A 17,481-nucleotide genomic window follows, 5' to 3' on the forward strand; every position below is an offset into this window, starting at 1 on the left:
AATGGAATTGAAGCAAGTTATTTGTACCAACAACTTTCATGGCAGAACATTGCCAGATCAGATAACATTTGAGCTACAGATAGACATTTGAGGGAAAATGTCCAAGTTTACCTTGTACAATGTGAAGAGTGACCTCTAGCCTCCAATAGCAACCTGAACTTCTTCAAATGGTAAACGACAATCCATGGATGTCCCCAAAAATTGGTACTGATATTTGCATAAACTACACGATCACTCGGTGCACTCGTCAAAAACAACAGTTGTATCAAGGGTGTGCTGTCATTTGTTAAAAAGGGGTTCGCTTGAGAAGAATTTCAGCTAAGGATCCCACTTAAAAATTTCATGAAAATGATTTTTTAATAAGGGGCATAGATAATCCCCAAAATTTAACAAGGTGCTAGAGCAGTGGTTTTTGACCTTTTTTTTAATAACGGCACCACCCTAATTTATTTTATTTTGTGGCACCCACCCCTACTCAATCTAATATTAAAAAAATATGTTATACGATAGTTATTATAATAATATAACCATAAACAAAATTACAATTCATAATACAAATTATATATACTTATATAATAATTTTATTCTTTATTGTACTAAATAAACATCATCACAAAATTAGATATCGTACACCTTTTTATAATGAAACAAATATATAAAAAAATAAGTTTAAGTAACTTAAACCCAAATTATGTGGCACCCCTGGAACCCTAAGGTGCCGCGGCTCCCTGGTTGAAAACCACTGTGCGAGAGTAAGCTCCCTCCAGCACACACTTAGTAGTAATCTTGTTCGTCTGGAAAAAACTCGATACTCTTCAGGGCTACTTCTGCATGAGATGAAATCATTTATTTCACATAACAGGCATTACTGGATGGAATAAAATTCCCATACGTGCAGGATGTGATATTTGCAACTAGAGTGTAGATGTTGGTTACACAAAACAGAGCATCCACAACATTTCACACAATGCCTGGATGTTGTTCATCACTTTTAGAGGATAATATGGGGTGGTACTGCTCTTAGGCCACTGTGGTCACCAGGTGAAAACTTGCTGGATTACTTTCTGTCAGGTTAATTTAAAAACTGGTGTATGCAACAGACACTCTAGATCCTGCTGAATTCCTGTAATGAGCAGAAGCTGACTGTGAGACCATTCAGATCACTACAGCAATTTTTAAACAATTGTGTGATTGTTATTATAATGAGCCAAAGTTTGAATCCGAGTTCAGGAAATTCTCTTTGAATGATTATAGCGAAATACCTTGCAAGCATTTATTTTCAAAATAAAATATTTTTAGACACATTTTGTGGACTCCTCTTTTTTTTAGGTGCATTTGCATACATATATTTATTTATATATATATATGCAAGTGCATCTAAAAATATATATGCACCCAGTGTCTATACTGTCCTGTCTGTCCATCCGCCTATCTGTCTGCCCATTTTCACGTAACAGAGGGACTTCCAGTGGATAGATTTTCATGAAATTTTATATTTGACCCTTTAAAAAATATTCAGACCATTCCAAATTTCATTAAAATCGGACAAATAGAAATCCAGCAATTATTACTTCTTTTTCCCCACAAAATGTGGAAAAAAAAAGAAATTCATAGAATAAGTGTAGTTTTTATGCAGTAGCATTAGCATTAGTAGAGGCATATGATGCAAGAAAGCAAGCTTATTCAGCATCAGCCAAAAAAAAAAAAAAAAAAAAAAAAAACCACCACTACTCCCATTTCACCCCTCCGTTCATTCGAAATACCTGTCCAGCTGAGCCTTAAATTTATTTAGGCTATCAACTTCCAAAACAAGGGATGGAAGTCTGTTCCACCAACCAACTACCCGCTGGCTAAAGGCAAATTTCTGCACATCTATCCGACATCCGTCCTTTCTCAATTTGAATTTATGCCCTCTCAGGTGATTATTCTGAGCAAGAGGAAGAATCCCATCGGCATTGAGCATGCTCAAGCCATTCAAAGCCTTATACACCTCTATCAGATCACCTCGCCGATGCCTAGTCTCCAGACACTGTAATTTGCAAAACTTAAGCCTTTCTTCGTAAGAGCAACCCTTTGTTCCATTCACTAATCTTGTTGCCCTTCTCTGTACTCGTTCCAGCAGCTCTACATCCTTCTTGAAATGAGGCCTCCAGACCTATATACAGTACTCAAGGTGTGGCCTGACCAATGCCTTATACAAGGGAATAATCACATCCCTGTCCCTGCTAGAAAAATTCCTGTATATCATTGACAGGACACCATGAGCTACTCTTGCAGCTCGTCTGCACTGCTCAGAGAACTTCATATCTGCCTGCACAATTACCCCCAGGTCCTTTTCATTCTCTACCACTGTCAGCGTAGTACCACAGAGTTGATACGTTGATCTGGGGTTACTGTTTCCCATATGTAGTACTTTACATTTGTCAATGTTAAACTTCATTTGCCACCTCTCAGCCCATCTGCTCAACCTTTCCAGATCCTGTTGCAGCAGCATAGTATCAGTAGTGTCCTTAGCAACCCTGCCAACCTTGGTATCGTCTGCAAACTTGGACATTAAGCCTGATACACCATCATCAATATCATTTATAAATACAGAAAACAACAATGGACCCAACACTGAACCCTGAGGAACTCCACTAATAACATTAGTCCACGTTGAGCAGTGTCCATTGATTACCACTCTCTGTCTTCTGCCACTCAACCATCCCTTTATCCATAGCAGCAATTTGCCTCCAATGCCACACTTCTCCAATTTGTGCAGCAGTCTTCCATGCGCAACAGTATCAAAAGCCTTTCTAAGATCCAAATATATAATATCAAAGTTATTCCCTGCATCCAGTTCTTTTGTGACTACATCATAGTATCCAATCAAATTGGTCAGACAAGACCTGCCCTTAACAAAACCATGCTGTGTCTGAGCTATAACTGAATTCTTGTCCAGATGATCCTGCAGTGCTTCTTTAACCAGTGCCTCCATTAATTTTCCTGGAACCGAAGTTAAACTAACAGGTCTATAATTACTTGTGTCAGCCTTTGATCCTCCTTTGTGAATTGGGGTTACATTTGCACATCTCCAGTCCATGGGTACCTCCCCTGAGTCCAAAGAAGCTCTCATAATTATGGCTAGGGGTTTGCTTACTTCCTTTAATATAACTGGATAGATCCCATCCACCCCAGATGCCTTTTTTATGTTTATCCTCAAAAATCTCTCCTCCACTTTCCTCTCAGTTATTACAAAATCATCCAGCTTACTGCCAATGTTTACTTCACCTACGACATTCTCCTTCCTGAATAACTCCTCATGTGTGAATGTAGATGCAAAATACTTGTTTAGATTGTTAGCCACCTGAGCTGGATCCTCAACTGTTGAACCATCAACATCCAGTGGACCAATCTGATTCATCCCTTTCCTTCTTGAGTTTAAATAGGTAAAGAACTCTTTTCTGTTTTTCTTTGCGTCCTTTGCCAAGGATTTCTCATAATCTGCCTTTGCCTGCCTAATCTCCTTTGTGACTTGGTTACAGACCAACTTATATCTATCATAGGCTTCCATGTCACCCATTAATTTGTATGTATCCCATGCATTTTTCTTCTCTGCCATATACAGTAATACCCCGACTTACGCTACCCCGACTTACGCGAACTCGGAGTTACGCGGTTCTTGATTTTTTCGTTTGGCAACGCTGCCGCCCACTATCTTCAAGGTGGTTTTTCATATGTTATCGATATACGGTGCGACGGCGGAGATTGAGAGCGAAAGATGAACAAAATTCAACTTTGCTGCTTTTATGTTTTTTATATCAGTGAAGGGGAAACACATTTCACCATAATAACGTAAAAACCAACACAATTCCAGCTATCGGTATAATCGCAAATGCAATTAGATCGAGTTCACTACCAGTTTATAACAGATTTCACTAGCAGAAACGCAACTGGATTTTTATTGTTTTATGGTAGTAACCCCTAGAAATGTGAGGTGTTAATAGCGTACCTCTGCCTTTATGGTGTTGTTTATTCAGTTGCTACATGCGTGCAGCTTTGTTTATGCGTATCAAGCGTGCCTCCTCGTTTTGTAATTGTGCTTTATTCCCTAAAAATGAGTAAAATACTTAATTAAAAGGTGTGAAAAGGAAGCGTCCTGGTGAAGACACTGCAGATTCAGAGAGAAAAAGAAAAGCAATTATCGATAAACAGAGGCGGACTGGGTCAAAAATTCTTACCCAGGAAAATTTATAGTGGCCTCATACTATGGTTTATGGCCAAAATCACACTGGCCCACCGGGGTTTCCCCGGTAAGGCTTATGGCCAGTCCGCCTCTGTCGATAGAGAAAAAATATGAAATTGTGAAACGCTTTGAGCGAAATGAAAGACCATGTGATATTGCACGTGCTACAGGCCTAAATGAAGCAACGGCGAAAAGCACATGGAACGAAGAACGCGTTATAGCTACAAAGCAAGGAATAAAAAAAATTATTAGCTTGCTACGAAGAAATTCTGCGTGAAAAAAAGAACGCGCTGTGTCGTCAGCCGAATTTGTTAGATTTTATGAAGCCATCGACATCGAAATAACTTTTTAACGTAAGTCATTTGTTTTTTTAATACATATATTGTATTAATATGTATAAAGAACTGCAATTTTATTAATATTTTTCTTCTAAACTAGTGTTTTTGTTAGTCCTTGGTCCCAATTAAGCAAAATTTATATGTATTTATATGCACAGTTGTACCCCGACTTACGCGAATTCGACTTACGCGATTTTCGTCGGACCCACCTATCGCGTAACTTCGGGGTATTACTGTATCTCATTAGTTCATCTGACAACCATTTAGGCCTGAACCTTGAACAATATTTCTTGGTTGGTATGTAAAGCCTGGTAGCTTCCAAGATTAGTTCCTTGAATGCTTCCCATTTTGAATTTGCTGTTGGTAACATCATCAGTTGGTCCCACTGTATAGAATTTAAATACTGTCTCAGACCATCATAGTCGCCTTTACGAAAGCAAAAACCCTTCCCTTTACCTCTGATGGTAGTTACCTCCTTGAGTAAATCCCACTTCAGCACACTGTGATCACTGCCACCCAGTGGTTCCGTTATCTGCAGATTCCTAATGCATGAAGAATCACTACTGATAATCAGATCAAGAGTATTACTCCCTCTAGTTGCCTCCCGAACATGCTGGTGTAGAAAACAATCATCCAATAAATCCACAAAAGCCCTGCTAGTATGTGAGTGACCAACCCACAAATTCCAGTCAATATCTGGGAAATTAAAATCCCCCATTATAAGACTCTCTGATTTACTGGCCCATTCTATTTCCCTGTACAGTATCTTATTATACTCATCAGAGTCATTAGGCCTATAGCACACTCCTACTCTCAATTTTGATTTACCTATGCTTATGTCACACCAAACTGACTCGACACTGCCCTGTCCATCAATGTCGACTGGCTTCACTTCCTTGGATATTAGGTGTTTTTTAACCAATAGCATAACCCCTCCTCCCCTCCTGTCCTGTCTATCCTTTCTATACACATTGTACTCCCCAAATTCCAGTTCTGCATTCCTTATATCTGTGTGACACCACGTCTCTGATATCCCAACAATATCTGCCTTTGATGTTTTGAGCAATACCTCAAATTCATCAAATTTATTTACTAAACTCCTAGCATTGGTGTACAGGCAAGTATACATGCACCTGTTTCTATTCTTAGCTACCCTAACACAACCCATGTGTTTACTTGTACCGCAATGATTTCCAGCAGTCTCTGAAATATCCTGCATCTTATTTTCCAGGCTTCTGCTCATTCCAATAGAAGCAGTGCAAGAATCTCTTTCACCTCTGCCAGTGGCTACTGTTAATCCATTAGTCTTTGTCTCCCCCCAAGCTAGCAGTTTTCCGACCCACCTAACACTGCCTCGATAGTTAATCACAGTATTATTAGCTTTAGACAGTCTGTGTATACTTAGCATGTGTTGTTACGTAAGACTCACGAATATGGTACTTATGAAAAGATACATATATATATAAAGAGAAAAGAGACATAAAAAAAAAACGGGAGGAGAGTAATAAAATATAGTTGTAATTAAACTGAGCGGCTAAGTTTAGAGAAAAAACTATAGAGTTTTATTAAGTATTCTATAAAGTTATAATCTTGATAATTGACAAGGAGGAGATAACTATATTTACTTTTCACTTCTGTTAATCACAGAAAAAGAAAAATATTTCAATAATCTTAAGGGAAAAAATCGAATGCGTCTGAAACACACTGTGTATATTAACTGGTTTTCTTACGAAACCTCCTCCCCAGAGTCACTTATTCTCTATGGTTTATTATTGAGCATTAAGTTTAATTAGCAATGCTTCTATTTTGCGATTATGCTAGAATACATTCCATGATTTTATGCTGAACACTTTTGTCCATTTATATAAATTTTAGCCAATCAGAAATGAAATGTTACCTAAAACTTTGTTTCCAGTATATAAAACTAGACAATATGACCTATTCATAGTAGAAGAGACAAGCGTCCTCCTCAGAGTCACTTATTCTCCATGGTTTATTATTGAGCATTAAGTTTAATTGGCAATGGTTCTATTTTGCTTTTATGCTTTGGGCTTTTGATGAATAGTGCTGTGCCAAATCTTAGAATTAAATTTATCAGGAATAGTTGACAAGAAATGTTTATCCAGACAGAGAGTACAGCTGTGGTGCCCAACATTATTTATTTATTATTATCATTTTTTTTTTAATAAGCATGTTTGCATAAGCATAAAAGCAACTACTGTCTTATTATGGTCACCTGTCTGTCCATCCACATCTAACAACTCAACTTCAAGTGGATGGATTTTCATTAATTTTTTTAATTTGGTCTTCTAGAAAGATTTTTAAAGCCATCCCAAATCTCATTAAACTGGATGAACACAAATCTGGCAAATATTATTATGTATAAAATATTGTTTGCTGTTGTGCAGTGATTAGAGAAATGAATGGGCAATATGGGATGCACAGAAAAGAAACATTCTTGATAGTGCACATAGGAAAGTTGTTGCTTTCTGAAGAGTTTGTTTCTTTTTTGCTATCAGTTTACTAAATATATAAATCATGAATTATTTGTTTGTTATATTAATCACAGCAGAAATGTGAAATACATGTTATATTTCAATTGTCATTAAAATTTAGGAAGAAATGTAAAGTATATTACTGAAATGTACTAGAGTCTGATGTGTGTATGTTGCTATGTGTTTTTTTTATTAAATCACAAGGTATCCATGAAATGCCTGTTGCATTTCAATTTTAATTAAAAATTCACAAAGAAATAAGTAAAGTATTACAAAATCTGAGTGAATATTAATTTTATATAAATGCATTTGTAAATAATTAGTAACAAGATCAGTTATTTACTTTTTACTTCTATTAATTATAGAAAAACTTCAATTATTTTAAGAAATAAAAATTGAATGTGTGGAATGTAGTGCATTGTGTACATCACTTAGCTTGTTTAATTCTTTGAAATTACACACTTCGCTATTTAACTGCAGTATATTTTAGGAGTAAAATAGCAATTGTATGACACTAGATTATGTACAAATCATTTCGAAATAACATACAGTATTCAGTAATAATAAATAAATGAAAAACAATATATTATAAAATAAATAAAAATATAGCACAATATAAATAATTTCATTGTGTAACAATGAGTTAAGAGACAGTTTGTCAAAAAAGGGAGATCCACCAGCAACCCAATTCCTCTACTTGTCACTGGTGCTTGAGAAAGAAAGATTTTCTGTATCAACTTATTAGATGAAGTTGAGACAGGGATAAGCCACTGACTGCTTTATGACTTATCAACATCTTGTGCCAGGCAATGAACAGGATGTTGGTGAACAACACTATCTTAGGGAACACCTATACCTCCTCATACACTGGTGTGCAAAACTTAAGGACCAGTCAGGTTTTCACCTGTAGCTTCTCATAGGAGTGGCCTGGATATGGGAAAAGCATACCAAAGGAACCTCGTGAGGTACAGAAATGATGAAGGAAATAACACCGACACAACAATGGAAACAAAATGGTACAGAGGGATTTTATTCAAAAATGGCGACATAGCACTGGCTGCCATGATACAGATGCATCACTGCCAAAGATGGAACAAAGGGAAGAGGTGGTCCTCAGTTAGTTAGTTAGTTAGTTATTTGGTTTTTAGGAGCATTAGCAACTAAGGCCATATTGCTCCGGGATATGCGGTGGTAATTCCCTGACCTTTCCGCATCCTCCGTATTTGGTGCTGACGGGTTCGAACCTTGGTCTAATCAAGAAGCATGTGCTACGCACTGCTGCTCCTTCCCACCTGGCTATGGAGGTGCCTGGTGGTCCTCGGTAGGAGGTATGGCCACCCCTAATGTCAATGCAGGCTTTGTACCACCTATCCATACTAAGAACAATGTTGTGGATAAGTTCTTGCGGTAACATCATCCATTCCTCTGTCAGCGCCATGTTCAGCTGGTGAACATTTTTTGGTGGGTGTGGACATGCCGCTAGGTGTCTCCTCAGAGTGTCACATATGTGTTCAATGAGATTTAGATCGGCAGAACACGCAGGCCAATCCATACGAACAATGTCCTCACTTTCCAAAAGCATATCAACAGCTGCAGTGCAATGGGGTGTGTTGTTATCATCTATAAACACAAACTCAGGGTCAATGGCACCTCGGAACAGATGCACATGGGGAAAGATTACTTCAGTACAATAGGGTGCACCAGTTACAGTACTGCCTTCCAGTATCTGGAGTTGTGTATGGCCATCCAAGATAATGCCTCCCCAGATGAGAACACCTCGACCGCCATATCGATCCCTTTCAGCGATGTTTGTGGGGTGATACCATGTGCCAACCTCTCGCCAGATTAGCTGACGTCCAGAATCGCTGCTGAGACTGAATCTACTCTCATGAGAACAGCCACAGTTATTAAAATCACCACAGGCTGTTTTGTTTGATTTTTGGTTGTAACCTTTAGAAATAGTGTTGGCCCTTAAGTTTTGAACACCGGTGTACACCTGAGGTTGGCTTTAAGAGCATGAAAATGTTACTATAGCAAGAAGATAGACAGAAACATCTAGTACATAAAAAGCTGGTTATGCTGGTAACTTTCAGGTCATATTTTCTTTGTGAATTCAGCCATATTGCTGGAGATTATAAACAGCTTCCGGAATCTTAGTAACCTAACAATCCATTATTTTATTATAGTTTTATTTCATTTTATTTAGATTCATTATTTTACATTGAGAGAGGCTTAAATCCTAAAAGTAGGCAAATGAGCAAATAGCTGAGGCACAGAGGATGAACACATTTGATTATGTACCATGAACACACAGTGGAAAGACACATTTGATTATGTACCATGTGACCAGTTTAGGGCTGTGTACTGCTATAGGGTTGTGTATAGAACTCTTGTTCTGTTCTCTTTAAAGCTGAGTTTTCTTCCTTGCTCCCATAAAGTAAATTATAAAAGAGAGATTATCATCCCATATAATGACAAATCACGACGGTCTAGTATCGTATTAATTGGAGTGCCATTCAGGTATATTATTTATTTTTTTTTTTTCACCTCTTATTAGAGAATATAATCTGTGCTAACTTGCTTGATTAAGCTGTAGACCAGCCAATTTCTATTGGCTAGCTAGTGTTGCAAGATTAGTAATTTCTTGTGAGGTCACTTGAGACACTAGAAGGGTATGTCCACCAGGGACAAAGGTTGATGACATTATAGAGCGGATATCATCTTTTAAGGGCACAAAAGGTGATATAGTTATACACGTTGGCACTAATGATATTAAAAGTAGGAGACCGGTGGAATTACTTAACAAGTACAGGTCACTGTTGAAAAAAAGCCGTGAATTAGGGTTGAATTTGAAAGTGTCTGAAATTCTGCCCAGACACGAGAGGAGGGAGTATATGATGAGAGCCTTGTCGATCAATTCGGCCCTGAAAAGATTGTGCAAGGCTTAAGGGGTAGAATTTTTTTCAGCCTGATCTCTACTTGTTAACAGGAGAGACTGCTTCTACAGGGATGGGATACACTTAAATAGAAAGGGTGCAAGAATATTTGCTGATGCTATCAAGGCAGTGTTAGGTGGGTTGGAAAACTGCTAGCTTGGAGGGGGGGGATACAAGGACTAATAGATTAACAGTAGCCACTGGCAGAGGTGAAAGTGATTCTTGCACTACTTCTATTGGAATGAGCAGCAGCCTGGAACACAAGATGCAGGGTATTTCAGAGACTGCTGGGAGTCATTGCGGTACAAATAAACACATGGGTTGTGTTAGGGTAGCTAAGAATAGGAACAGGCGCATGTATACTTGCATGTACACCAATGCTAGGAGTTTGGTAAATAAATTTGATGAATTTGAGGTATTGCTCAAAACATCAAAGGCAGATACTGTTGGGATATCAGAGACGTGGTATCACACAGATATAAGGAATGCAGAACTGGAATTTGGGGAGTACAATGTGTACAGAAAGGATAGGAAGGGAGGAGGGGTTATGCTATTAGTTAAGAAACACAAAATCCAAGGAAGTGAAGCCAGTCGACATCGCTAGACAGTGCAGTGTCAAGTCAGTTTGGTGGGACATCAAAATTGAGAGTAGGAGTGTGCTATAGGCTTAATGACTCTGATCAGTATAATAAGAAACTGTACAGGTTGTTGATGTTGTTGTTTGGTTTTTAGGAGCATTAGCAACTAAGGCCATATTGCTCCGGGGATATGCGGTAGTCATTCCCTGACCTTTCCGCATCCTCCGTATTTGGTGGTCACGGGCTCTAACCCCGGTCTGATCCAAGAAGCGTGTGCTACGCACTGCTGCTCCTACCCACCTGGCTACATGGGCGTCAACTGTACGGGGAAATAGAGTGGGACAGTAAATCAGAGTCTTATAATGGGGATTTTAATTTCCTAGATATTGACTGGAATTTGTGAGTTGGTCACTCACACACTAGCAAGGCTTTTGTGGATTTATTGGATGATTGTTTTCTACATCAGCATGTTCGGGAGGCAATTAGAGGGAGTAATACTCTTGATCTCATTATCAGTAGTGATTCTTCATGCATTAAGAATCTGCAGATAAAGGAACCACTAGGTGGCAGTGATCACAGTGTGCTGAAGTGGGATTTACTCAAAGAGGTAACTACCATCAGGGGTAAATTTTTTTTTTTTTTTATGAAAGCAAAAGGGTTTTTGCTCGTAAAGGTGACTATGATGGTCTGAGACAGCATTTAAATTCTATAAAGTGGGACCAACTGATGACGTTACCAACAGCAAATTCAAAATGGGAAACATTCAAAGAACTTATCTTGGAAGCTACTAAGCTTTACATACCAACTAAGAAATATTGTTCAAGGTTTAGGCCTAAATGGATGTCAGATGAACTATTGAGACATATGGCAGAGAAGAAAAATTCATGGGATACATATAAACTAATGGGTGACATGGAAGCCTATGATAGGTATAAGCTGGTCTGCAACCAAGTCACAAAGGAGATTAGGAAGGCAAAGGCAAATTATGAGAAATCCTTGGCAAAGGGTTCAAAGAAAAACAGAAAAGAGTTCTTTACCTATGTAAACTCTAGAAGGAAAGAGATGAATCAGATTGGTCCACTGGATATAGATGGTTTAACAGTTGAGGATCCTGCTCAATTGGCTAACAAACTAAACGAGTATTTTGCATCTACATTCACACATGAGGAGTTATTCAGGAAGGGGAATGCCAGAGGTGAAGTAAACTCTGGCAGTGAGCTAGATGATTTTGTAATAACTGGGAGGAAAGTGGAAGAGAAATTGTTGAGGATAAACATAAAAAACGCACCCAGAGTGGATGGGATCTATCCAGTTATATTAAAGGAGGCAGCAAAAGAAGAATGGAAACCGTTAGCCAGAATTATGAGAGCTTCTTTGGACTCAGGGAAGGTACCCATAGACTGGAGATGTGCAAATGTGACCCCAATTCACAAAGGAGGATAAAAGGCTGACACAAGTAATTATAGACCTGTGAGTTTAACTTCTGTTCCAGGAAAATTAATGGAGGCACTGGTTAAAGAAGCACTGCAGGATCATCTAGACAAGACTTCAGTTATAGCTCGGACACAGCATGGTTTTGTTAAGGGAAAGTCTTGCCTGACCAATTTGATTGGATACTATGATGCAGTCACAAAAGAACTGGATGCAGGGAATAACTTTGATATTATTATTATTATTATTAGCCATATGGTACAAGGAAGCCTGAGGCTTATGCTGCACCAGCCAAAAAAAAAATAAAAAATTCCGAGTTAGCCCGTGTGTGTGTGTGTGTGTGTGTGAGAGAGAGAGAGAGAGAGAGAGAGAGAAGTAGAAAGGCATCACCAAGAAAGAGAAGAATGATTGATATCCAGCTCAGGACCCTGTGTTTGCCAAGCCCATACTCACCAGATGTGAGCCCCCGGGGTATTATATATTTGGATCTTAGAAAGGCTTCTTATGCTGTTGCACATGGAAGAATGCTGCATAAATTGGAGCAGTGTGGCATTGCAGGCAAATTGCTGCTATGGATAAAGGGATGGTTGAGGGGGAGAAGACGGAGTGGTAATCAATGGACACTGCTCATCGTGGACTAATGTTATTAGTGGAGTCCCTCAGGATTCGGTGTTGGGTCCATTGTTGTTTTCTGTATTTATAAATGATACTGATGATGGTATATCAAGCTTAATGTCCATGTTTGTAGACGATACAAAGGTTGGCAGGGTTGTTAAGGACACTACTGATGCTATACTGCTGCAACAGGATCTGGAAAGGTTGAGCAGATGGGCTGAGAGGTGGCAAATGAAGTTTAACATTGACAAATGTAAAGTACTACATATGGGAAACAGTAACCCCAGAGCAACGTATCAACTCTGTGGTACTACACTGACAGTGGTAGAGAATGAAAAGGACCTGGGGATAATTGTGCAGGCAGATATGAAGTTTTCTGAGCAGTGCAGACAGGCTGCAAGAGTAGCTCATGGTGTCTTGTCAATGATATACAGGAATTTTTCCAGCAGGGATAAGGAGGTGATTATTTCTTTGTATAAGGCAATGGTCAGGCCACACCTTGAGTACTGTATACAGGTCTGGAGGCCTCATTTCAAGAAGGATGTAGAGCTGCTGGAACGAGTACAGAGAAGGGCAAGAAGATTAGTGAATGGAACAAAGGGTTGTTCTTACAAAGAAAGGCTTAAGTTTTTGCAAATTACAGTGTCTGGAGACTAGGCACCGGCGAGGTGATCTAATAGAGGTGTATAAAGTGTCAAATGGTTTGAGCATGCTCAATGCGGATGGATTCTTCCTCTTCCTCTTGCTCAGAATAATCACCTGAGAGGGCATAAATTCAAATTGAGGAAAGAAAGATGTAGGATAGACGTGCGGGAATTTGCCTTTAGCCAGCGGGTAGTTGGTTGGTGGAACAGACTTCCATCCCTTGTTTTGGAAGTTGATAGCCTAAATAAATTTAAGGCTCAGCTGGACAGGTATTTCGAACGAACGGAGGGGTGAAATGGGAGTGGTTTTTTTTTTTTTTTTTTGGCTGATGCTGCATAAGCTTGCTTTCTTGCATCATATGCCTCTCCAGAATTTAAAACAAATACACCAACCGTTTAACTATAATGGTTTAATACTGAAAACTATAAAATGTGCCAAACGATACTACACTGTAAAATAATATATGCAAAAAACTGATTTACAAAATAAAATATACGATAAAAATTTTTAAAATATACAATGAAATATTTAAAATACAAAAAAATACAATAAAATTAAAAGCGATAAAACATTGACTGAAGCTTTTAGGGGCTTCCGCCTCCTTTCTCAACAACAATGATGTTTAAGCAACACATCCTTAAGTAACAGGCTCACACGTGGCTGACCAGGTGCATGCTCAATATTTCTTCCATGTGATCCAGAACCAGAAGCGGCTTGGGAGCGTGGAAATATAAAATGCTCGTCTTTTGCCAGGACCACGGTTTCCAGCAGGGGGTGAAATCGAACACCCCTGTCCCTATTCATACTATTGTTCTCAGGCGAGCCTATCCACAAACTCTCCAGCCACTTACAGTCCCAGAACCTATGCGCCCGGTCAAGGATGACAGCATTCAATTCACAGGGGAGACCTGATGATGTTTCTCCCAATAATGCTCAGCAATGGCGGACTTATTGAACTCTGCAGTCTGTATAGCTCACATGTGCTCCCCCAGACGGTTTTTTAGTCGCCGTCCTGTCTCCCCAACATAACATTCCCCACAATCCGGGCATTTGATCTCATATACGACCCCAGGATCTCATATACTACTGGAATCCCCAGGAATGGGGTATTTGACCTGTGACAACACTGTGTGCAACCTCTGGCCCGGAAGTTGCACACAGCATGCCTGAAAGTCACGTAGTATTCTTGAAATTCGATCTGACAAGCCCGGATAGTAGGGAATATAAACTGTGGCGACAGGAACGGACGTTGTTCCATGATTAGGCTCCACGCCTCTATTATATTTATCAATGACCCTCTGGGGGTAACCGCATTTCATAAGATCTGCCCTAACTTGCCCAATTTCTCTCTCTCTCTCCTCAGAGGTACTACAATGTGTCCTAACCCTACCCAAAAGTGCCCTGGCCACACTATTTTTATGCTGCGCAGTCTGTGCTGACCTATAATGGGTGTACTGGCTCCTACACATGGGCTTCCTAAACACTGTAGTACTAAGCCTGGAGCCTTCTCTACTCACCATTACGTCCAGGAATGGGAGGGAACCATTCACTTCTATACCTCTGAGGTGAACTGTATAAAAGGAGAGAAATCATTGAGAAAACTAACTACATCCTCTTCTCTCCCCTTTTGCACCAAAGTGAATGTGTCATCCACGTATCTCTTCCACTTGCGCATAGGGAACTCCAAACTTGTAAAAACCCTATTCTCTAACTCTTCCATTGCCAGGTTTGCGACAATAGCACTAATAGGAGAACCCATAGCTGTGCCGTGAACCTGTTTGTACGTCACTCCTTTATATAGCAAAGTCGTACTCGAAAGACATAATTCTATGCCACAGCATATATCCTCTACACTTAGGTGCGATCTAGTACTTAGGGTATCATCTCTTTGTAGTGCCACCTTTACACATTCCACTCCATGGGCTATGGATATACAAGTAAATAATGACACCACATCTAGCGACACCATTATTTCATTCTCCCCTACATTTTCACTTTTTACGAAGTTCACAAAATCCACACTGTCTTTAACAACAAACATGGACCGTCCCACTATAGGAGAAATCAGCTGCGCCAGGAATTTTGACAAAGCATAGGTAGGGCTCCCAATAAAAGAAACAATGGGTCGTAACGGGACCCCCACTTTATGTGTTTTCGGCAGCCCATAAAATGTGTGGGGGAGACAGGACGGTGACTAAAAGACCGTCTGGGGGAGTACATGCGAGATATACAGACCGCAGAGTTCAATAAGTCCGCCATTGCTGAGCATTATTGGGAGAAACATCATCAGGTCTCCCCTGTGAATGCTGTCATCCTTGACCGGGCGCATAGGTTCTGGGACCGTAAGTGGCTGGAGAGTTTGTGGATAGGCTCGTCTGAGAACAATATATGAATAGGGACAGGGGTGTTTGATTTCACCCCCTGCTGGAAGCCGTGGTCCTGGCAAAAGACGAGTGTTTTATATTTCCATGCTACCGAGCCGCTTCCGGTTCTGGATCACATGGAAGAAATATTGAGCATGCGCCTGGTCAGCCACGTGTGCTGTGAGCCTGTTACTTAAGGATGTGTTGCTTAAACATCACTGTTGTTGAGAAAGGAGGCGGAAGCCCCCGAAAGCTTCAGTCAATGTTTTATCGCTTTTAATTTTATTGTATTTTAAATATTTTATTTATGTTTTATTCTATATTTTAAAAATTTTTATCGTATATTTTATTTTGTAAATCAGTTTTTTGCATATATTATTTTACAGTGTAGTATCGTTTGGCACATTTTATAGTTTTCAGTATTAAACCATTATATTTAAACGGTTGGTGTATTTGTTTTAAATTCTGGATATGTATTACTCTCCCAACCTTAGAGGCCTTTTTGAAGATATCATATGCCTCTACTAATGCTAATGCTAAAAAAAAGTTATGCCATCTTTTTAATTCAAGTTAATGAAAATTTTTATGCCACTAGTATACTTGAAGTTGCTATCTTGAGACATGAATGAGTTGGGGGCTTCTGCAAAGAAGCTGCAGACAATATCCTCTCCTTATGAGAATCCGTTTATGATGAATTTTCTGTGTCCACTATGATTTTCCTATTTGTAATCAGTTACTTTAGAATAGCAAGTAAGAGGCCAGAAATCCTGAAATGATTCTCAAGAACAACAAGAAAGAATGACACTTAAATCATCCTATCAAATGCAACTTTAATGTCTAAAAAGACAATATCAAGTAGGCTTCCATCACTGAGAGCTCTTTGAATTCTGCATGATGTTTCTAATAGGTTGGTAACAGTTGATCTATTTTTAATTATTGAATAGAGGTAAGGTGGACTGCTCAAAGCAGTGATCTGTTGTGGTGTAGGATAGTGTTTTCAAAAATCTTCCAGGTGGGCAGGAGCAGCAGTGCGTAGCAAATGCTTCTTGATTAGACCAGGGTTCGAGCCCGTGACCTCCAAATACGGAGAATGCAGAAAGGTCAGGGAATGACCACCGCCGCATATCCCAGGAGCAATATGGCCTTAGTTGCTAATGCTCCTAAAAAAACCCAACAACAACAAAAATCTTAAGGAGAGTGCAACCAACAAAATTGGTTTTAAGTCTTTTAAGGTACTGGCAGACCTTTGGAATGGATTTGGAAATGTAATATTCTCATACAGTTGGATAACAGACTTTCAATAATAAAGAGAATATATATTTTGAGCAAGAACAATGGGCAGCCATCAGGTCCTACAATATATTTTGTTGGAAGGTTATTTATGATTAATAAGCACTTGCTTGGTTACTGTTATTGAGGTGAGAGACCATTTTGTATAAGAACAAAGATAGTGCCAAAGCAGAGAATATCAGATGCTAAATCTCCGAAGGTGTGTGAGTCTACTCTGGTAGGATGTTTTGCTGCTTTCCCTGAGTGCATTTGAAGAGAGAATCAACTTTCCTATGAGTATTTTATCTTCTCTATTATATACTACTATTTTCAGAAAAAAAAAAAAAAAATCAAGATTTATCCATATTATAGAGTTTATTTTTATTTTTCTTTATTCCAGCCATTTTAAAGTGGTGGACCCTAAATGCTAGCTTCCTTAAGGATTTTAGAAGCCAGAGGATTAAAAAAAATTTTTTTTTTTTTTTTTTTTTCAGAAATTTAAATCAAAAATATAAATTTTTATTTTGAATCTTGAAAAGTATTTATTGTATCCACATAATGAGCACCAGTGGTGTGGGAAAAATGG

At 39.0% G+C, this 17,481-nt stretch overlaps 1 protein-coding gene across 2 annotated transcripts in view; it reads right to left on the minus strand.

The window, feature by feature from the left end:
• LOC150087035 (tetratricopeptide repeat protein 37) overlaps positions 1–17,481 on the minus strand; it is a 702,248-nt gene that overhangs the window by 64,195 nt on the left and 620,572 nt on the right. The gene's annotated exons all lie outside the window — the stretch shown is intronic.

The sequence above is a fragment of the Mastigoproctus giganteus genome, chromosome 4, assembly GCF_048544385.1.
Source record: "Mastigoproctus giganteus isolate SK-2022 chromosome 4, ASM4854438v1, whole genome shotgun sequence".
NCBI classification, from domain to species: domain Eukaryota; kingdom Metazoa; phylum Arthropoda; class Arachnida; order Uropygi; family Thelyphonidae; genus Mastigoproctus; species Mastigoproctus giganteus.